The sequence below is a fragment of the Protopterus annectens genome, chromosome 12.part0 (genome assembly GCF_019279795.1).
Source record: "Protopterus annectens isolate FY-2018-M chromosome 12.part0, PAN1.0, whole genome shotgun sequence".
Lineage (NCBI taxonomy): Eukaryota > Metazoa > Chordata > Ceratodontiformes > Protopteridae > Protopterus > Protopterus annectens.
Window position 1 is genome coordinate 1,250,812,334 of NC_056746.1, and position 6,913 is coordinate 1,250,819,246.

General features: G+C 34.9%; 1 protein-coding gene across 1 annotated transcript in view; it reads right to left on the reverse strand.

The window, feature by feature from the left end:
- The window catches only part of SNTA1 (syntrophin alpha 1), an 807,345-nt gene that overhangs the window by 64,765 nt on the left and 735,667 nt on the right, over nt 1-6,913 (reverse strand). The gene's annotated exons all lie outside the window — the stretch shown is intronic.

Genomic DNA, 6,913 nt, shown 5'->3' on the forward strand with positions numbered 1-6,913 from the left:
ACTGCTGCTAGCCATGAAACCACCCTTGTCTATGTTTAAACATGGTGTGTGGCAGGAATATGTAATTACCATTGCTGCTCACCACACTAACACATAAACTTTGTATAGGCTTTGCTCAAAGCCTACATGGAGTTTATTGAATCCCACTGTCAGAGATGTCTGTTTTTGTAAAATGCAAAACAGGACATGTGGTAAAATAACAGATGTCAACTTAGATGTTTTTTATGGGCATCAATAATTCTGAAGTAAAGATAAATTTGAAGTTACTGACAACAAACCAAAAACACTGCATTGGTAATATGGAATGGCACACATGCAGACATGTAATTCTCTTGGGTATAAGAATAAATTCTGAACTAATGAAGTTAGTACTTATACAACATTAGCAGTCAGAATAGACTTGTTTGAAGAAATAAAACTGTACATGGATGATAAGCAACTACTAATGTGGGGTGATTTTAACTTTTGTATGCAAAAAAAAAAAAAAGAAAACTGGAACAAGAACACTCATCCATCTACTTACTAAACAGAATAAACTTCCTGAAGCTTCAACAAGGTGTCTTTATTCCTCCTGCAGGCAGGGAATCAGAAAGAGAGTCTCTTAGACCTGCTAGCTTAAGTGCTTTTATCTGGTTTAATCCTTTAAACCCTGTTTCTCATTAGTCCTATCACTGTCCAGGTCACACATGTGATACCAGACCTCACTTGAACTATCTGGATTATATTTGTTTGTTAACACTAGAATACAAGGATGCTCTTTAAATAGTACCTGAAATCACTTTCAAAAAGTAAATAAAAGAACAACACTGTACCACTGAGAAGCTGATATATATAAGGATGTGTTTTATGAGTAATAAGAAGCATGAAACTCTAATGTCTGACATTACTGGCTGACTGAAATGGTCCATGAGACACAAAGTATAGGGCAGGTATAAGGCAAAATTATGGAAGGTCTGCAAAATTAGGGAAAGTAGATAGGGGTGGGAGGTGCCATCAGGGGTGGGGGGTGAGCTGCCATATCTCTCAATGGCCATGCTCAAGACTTCCATACAAAGCAGAACTAGATTAACTAGGGAGAATTTTTAAATATCACGGTAAGTCATTTAAAAAGTTAATAGATCAACTGGTCTATTATCCCGATGCAGTTTTTAAACAATGCAAAGAATGCAACTCTAGGTCTAACATTATTGACTGACTGTAATCATCCATGATTTACAAGGGGCAGGGAGGAAAATAGGAGAGTACATCAGAGATGTTCTGTCAACTCAGGTGCAGGTAAAAGGTATGTTGGTGTGTGTTTCAATGTGTGATTGTGTGTGTGTTTGAGAATAATTGAGGGGGGGTGTCTATGCCAAAAAGATGTGTGGACTGACAGTGATGCTTACCACAGGGAAGTGGTGATTATCACTAGCAGTAACAACATGCAATTCAAAGATTTATTTGAGGCAAATGTATTTCTAAATCACATTTCTAGTGATAGTAAAAACAGCCCCTTTTGGCTGAGACACTTACCACAGCTGGTGGGATTCTTCCTGAATCGCAGGGATAACCTTACTATAGAAGATATTCGTACTATGTTTTAAAATGAATGACTATAGTTTCCATTATACTAGGGAAGTTGTGATATTTTGGTGAAATGCTTCCTCCTCCAGAAGAAAAAAACAAAACTGTTGCAAATTGTGTTTTTTACAATAACAGGGCACCAGTGAAGGCAGGGCTGTATACAAGGATTTGAAAAAGAGGCTTTAAGGTTAAAAAATCTGAATGTGCATATGGAATATTTACATACGTTTTGGATGTTAGGATTTAATGGGGATTATTCTTGTTTCTATGTCTCTTTGCTATGACCAGCAAGTCATAGGGATATCTACCATACAGTAAGTCAAATGGGATAAATATAGATCCTTAACAGGCATTTTTGTCAAAATCTGCCTTTGTAAGAAATCTTGCCATTAAACTATATTACTGAATACTTTTTGCCTTTCTATTATAATTATTACTACTTCTTTCCACAAAATCTTCCAAAGTTCCATATAAAAGTTATTCATATATAACACCTTCATAGTATTGTTTTCATCCTTAGTTCTTCCTCACTATTTAACTTCTACAATAAGATTTTCTTTTGATACTTCCAAACTTCATTGTTTTCTACCTCCTTTGTTCTCTTTAATTTAATTATTTTCCCCAAAATCCTTATATTTACTCTTCAGTATGTGTCCCACTACATTCTGCTTTTTATATTTATTACATCTATTAAGGTTAATTTATAAGCCATTTCAGCATGCCTGCCCATGGATCCTCCTCATTTAAGGCATCTGCATGTCAAAATGTTCTTGAAACGGGTTTTATAGAAGAGGCCTATAAGAAAACCAGTTGCCCATCCTTGAGATTTTAATTTTATTTTGAGGACATTAACACGTGCTCCATTTGAACCAGCTAATCTGGCTGACTTGAGCTTCTTAACATGGAAAACAATTTTACTGATTGCTCTGACTTCTGCAAGAAGGGTATCTGAATTGCAAGCTCTTAAGGTAAGTCAACACTACCTCATTTTCCACAAGGGCAAAGTTTCTCTGGGAACTAATGCTTCTGTTATGCCTAAACTGGTATCTGAGTTTACTTTAAGTCAAACTGTCTCCCCATTTTCTTTCCTGAATCTAAAAATAAGGGAGCAAGGATACCGCATACTGTGAATGTCCACAGACAACTTGGGTACTATCTTGACAGCACTAAATCTTTTAGATCTTCAGATTAATTGTTCATTTCTTGTGAAGGTAAAAAGGGCCAACCTGTGTCAAAACAGACTATTATCAAATTGATGTCTAAGGCTACTACCTTTTGTTATACCTACCAAGACAAATTTATTCCAGGCAAAGCCACTCTGCAAGAACCTTTGCTTCTTCTACAGCTTTTTGCAAATGGTTGGATTCTACAAGTGTTCTAGAAGCTGCTAGTTGGTCCTCTGTATATACTTTTACAAAACGCCATAAGCTTGATTCCTTTTCTAGGTCTACATCATGTTTTGCTAGGAACATTCTCCAGGGGCAGTATGAAGAACATAGTACAGTTGTGTAAGCTGACCTTACCCATAACAGCAGATGTTTGAATGATTACTGCTACAGCAACTGCTCCCTCCTTCTACCTCCCTTGTTTTTTGGTAGTATTTTTATGCCAGGATGTGGACATTTATTTTTTCTATTCCTAGCCTTGTCCTTTCAGGGCACAGCCTCCATCTCTCTGCTGGCAGGAAAGCTCTGAATGGCTTTGTGCCCAAACTTGTCTTTTAGTCAGTTCAGCTTGAGCTGCGTGACAGTTTGGGCACATTGAAGATGCCCTAAAGCTTTGTTGGGATATAGCTTGTAGCTAAGACTACTGCAGCAGTGCTCATTCAAACATCTACTGCTACGCTAAGTTCATCTTATACAAATGTACTTTTTAGACATTCTGTTTGCATTCTATCTTATTCCATGTATGATAATCATTGCAGGGTGATGATTTGCTCCTTTTTATCACTTGTCCTCAGTTCCAGTGAAGTGTTGGGAAAGAAGAAAGTGCACAACTTAAGCATTTTTGTGGTAAGGTGTTGCTACATTCCACTGTGAGGTTTTTATTTTTTCAGTTTAAAACTGCCCCATTTCTTTGATTGGCCTGTTTTTTTTTCTAGCAGTCAGGGAGTTGTCACAAATTATGCCAAATAAGCCAACGAGGTGGACAATTCCCAATATGGTCCAGACAAAATGTCATAGTATAAATAACACTTTAATTCAAAAACAAAAAATGGTCCAGTGCTTTCGTTGCCCAAAGCACTTGACCATTTTTTGTTTTTGAATTAAAGTGTTATTTATATAGCATCTTATCTGGACCTTATTGGGAATTATCCACCTCGTTGGCTTATTTGGTATAAGTTTATTTTGCCTTAGGGTACACACTGCTGTTTGGTTCTTAAGTTGTCACAAATTGTTATACTAATTGCCTCACATTTATCTCTTAAAATGCAAGTTAAGACTGGAATTCTTGAGGCACCTTCTAACACAGTGCATTTTGTGGTGTACAAAGCAGGAAAAAGACAGAGTAAAACAAAACACAACAAAATATAACATTTCATTGAATCACATTTTGTTGAATTATATATCACTGAAAAAATGTTGAAAACTCATTCTGTAGAATCACAATTCATAGTAAACCATATGAGCTGTATAACAGGAGCTGAAAGTAATATTAGTTTATAATTTGTATTGATATGTACTTTATTATGTTATTGCTTTATCTGTATGTATGGATTATTAAGAAAGTTTTCATATTTTAAAGAAAAGAAATGTATGCACATGTTTAGTTGGTGTTTGCATGCCAGCAGTGATTGGCTTTTTCTTTTATTTTCTCCCCCCCCCCCCACACAGTTGTCTAACCACGAATTTAGCATTTTTGATAACAGGAGTATGAATGTGAAAACCCTTACATATGGGACAGGGAGACTTGTCCCAATTAAAAAGTAACACTCTTTAAGGTACTCTTGCTCTACAAGATGCTTTCTATGTAGTATTGTTTACACTCTGCATGATGTTTTTGTTCATTATTGTTCAATCAAATGAGTTTTCAATTATTTTATCAATGATTTGTGCAATGAAAATGTCATTTTTGATGTGACTAAGATCCTAGACTCACAATGACTGAATGGAAAATATTATAACATATCAGTTTTCTTTCATTATTAAAACCTTCCCCTTAGGAAATACAAGTGAAACCTTGCTGTAACCAAACATACTGTGTAAGATAATTACTGGTATTCATTCATTTCCCTGCTTGATAATATGTTCTTCTCAACAGAATGTCAGAGAAATTAATGTCAGTATTTTATAACTGTAAAAACTCAGGAAGGTCACTGATTCACTGCTTTATAGTTGTTAAATGTATCAGAAATACAAAATATTCACTTTTATATATAAAAAACTAAACTTAATCAAAGTAAGCATTTATTGTCTTCCTTTTCATATTGCCTACAACACATCTGTATGGTAAGGAAACCTGGGCAGTGAAGGCAGAGCAGTTAAGAAAGTTAGAGGTGATGGAGATGAAGTGCCTGAGACAGGTGATAGGATGTACACTGTGGGACAGATGAAAAAATGATGACATCAGAGCAGAAGCTAAAGTAGCTTCAGTTGCAGTGAAGATGAAAACGAACAGATTATGATAGTTCAGACACATGCCAGAAAGCATAAGATGACCCGGTGAAGGTTTGGGAGAGATAGGAAGAAGGCAAGAGATAACAAGGACTTCCTACAAAGAAATGGATGGATTGGGTGAGAGAAGGTGTGACATTCAGATCTGACTGTTGAAGAAGGTAAAAGTGTGTCACGGAACTGACAAAGGTGGTGACAGTTGATGTCACACCCCAGCCATGAGAAACCAACTTAATGCTGAAAAGTATTAACTTTGCTACTGCCTCACTATATAGATCTTCATAGTAGTTAACATCCACAGCTCAAATCCTTATTACCCACAGACTACAAGATAAGGTGCAAATTAACAGTTATCACACAGGTATTCCCCTCATATCCCTCAGCAGAACTGCATTAGGCCAACCCAGTGTATAGTAAAGTTTGCATATTACTTGACCTCACTGCTTAATCATGGTCAGCTATCCATTTGTTTAACTCTAGTGATCCTTTTGTTTCTCTCTGTCTTTCTTTCTCTCCTTGTCTAACTGAATGAGTAGAAAAACAATGCTATTCTCACATTTCAAATGTATCTATGTTTTCCAGACAAGTTTAAGATGCTATTACTGCTAGCTGTTTATTAGACCTGTAGTCCCACCTAATGCAATTTATTTAACTTAAAGCCCTGTGTATAGATTATGGTGGGCTACAAGAAGGTTGTAACAAAAACATGAGGCTTATATCCAACAAGATTTTGCATATAAACTCATTAGCCGAACTCCAATCAAATTGTTCATCTGCTTCATTTTGTAATGTAGCTTCAAAGCTATGGAGAGATCTGGTTAAATAAATATAAATAAGTATATGAAACTTGACATAAAATGTAATGGATGTGTAATATACATAGGCTATCAACAGCTTGAGTCAGTGAGAAATGTTTCTTAAACCTTACCTGCAAATTGCCAATAATTGGTAGTAGACATTGTAGCAAAACATATACTTGTGGTCTTCTTGTCTTTTATTTTGTTTTACAAATTTCTCTACAAATTGTATTCTTGAAGCTAAGAGGAAAATGTCAGCCATACAATTTTAAACAGAAAATAAAATTTCTATGTATACTATATTTTTCTGTTAGAATTCTGCAGACTAATGGTAAAAATGCAGAAAAATTCTGGAAAAATACCTCTTCTAATTCAGCATGGAATTTTTCAAGCCAATTAATGTTATACAACTAATGAAAAAAATATTAATTTTATAATTCTATGAACTATACATTAGTATTTAGTCTTTTAAAACAACTAATAATTAGTCTTACAAAACAAAATGTCAGCTATGGTGAAATTTCTGTAGCTGTATACATAATAAATTAATTGACTGTGCCTGAAATGTTTTATGTTTTACTATATTACTTCAACAGATGTGAGCAAATATTAAAAAAATTGGTGTCATTTTCTTTTAAAACATACATTTTTAACTAATAATAAAAAACTACATCACCTGGTGAGGTAACTGCAATTTTAAATGGAAGGTTTAAAAAATATAAAAATACAACTGTACCCTTTAAATTCTTGTCAGTATGCTGAGAATATGTTCATTCTTTTCTATTTCTTACTATTGAAATCACCAGAAATATTTCACTCATAGAGCGGTACAGCAGCTTCATGGGATGATACTTAGAAACTAGTGAAGTATTTGAAAAGAAGGACCAAAAAATTAGACCATACATGAAACCATAATACATTCAATTGCAAACAAACTCT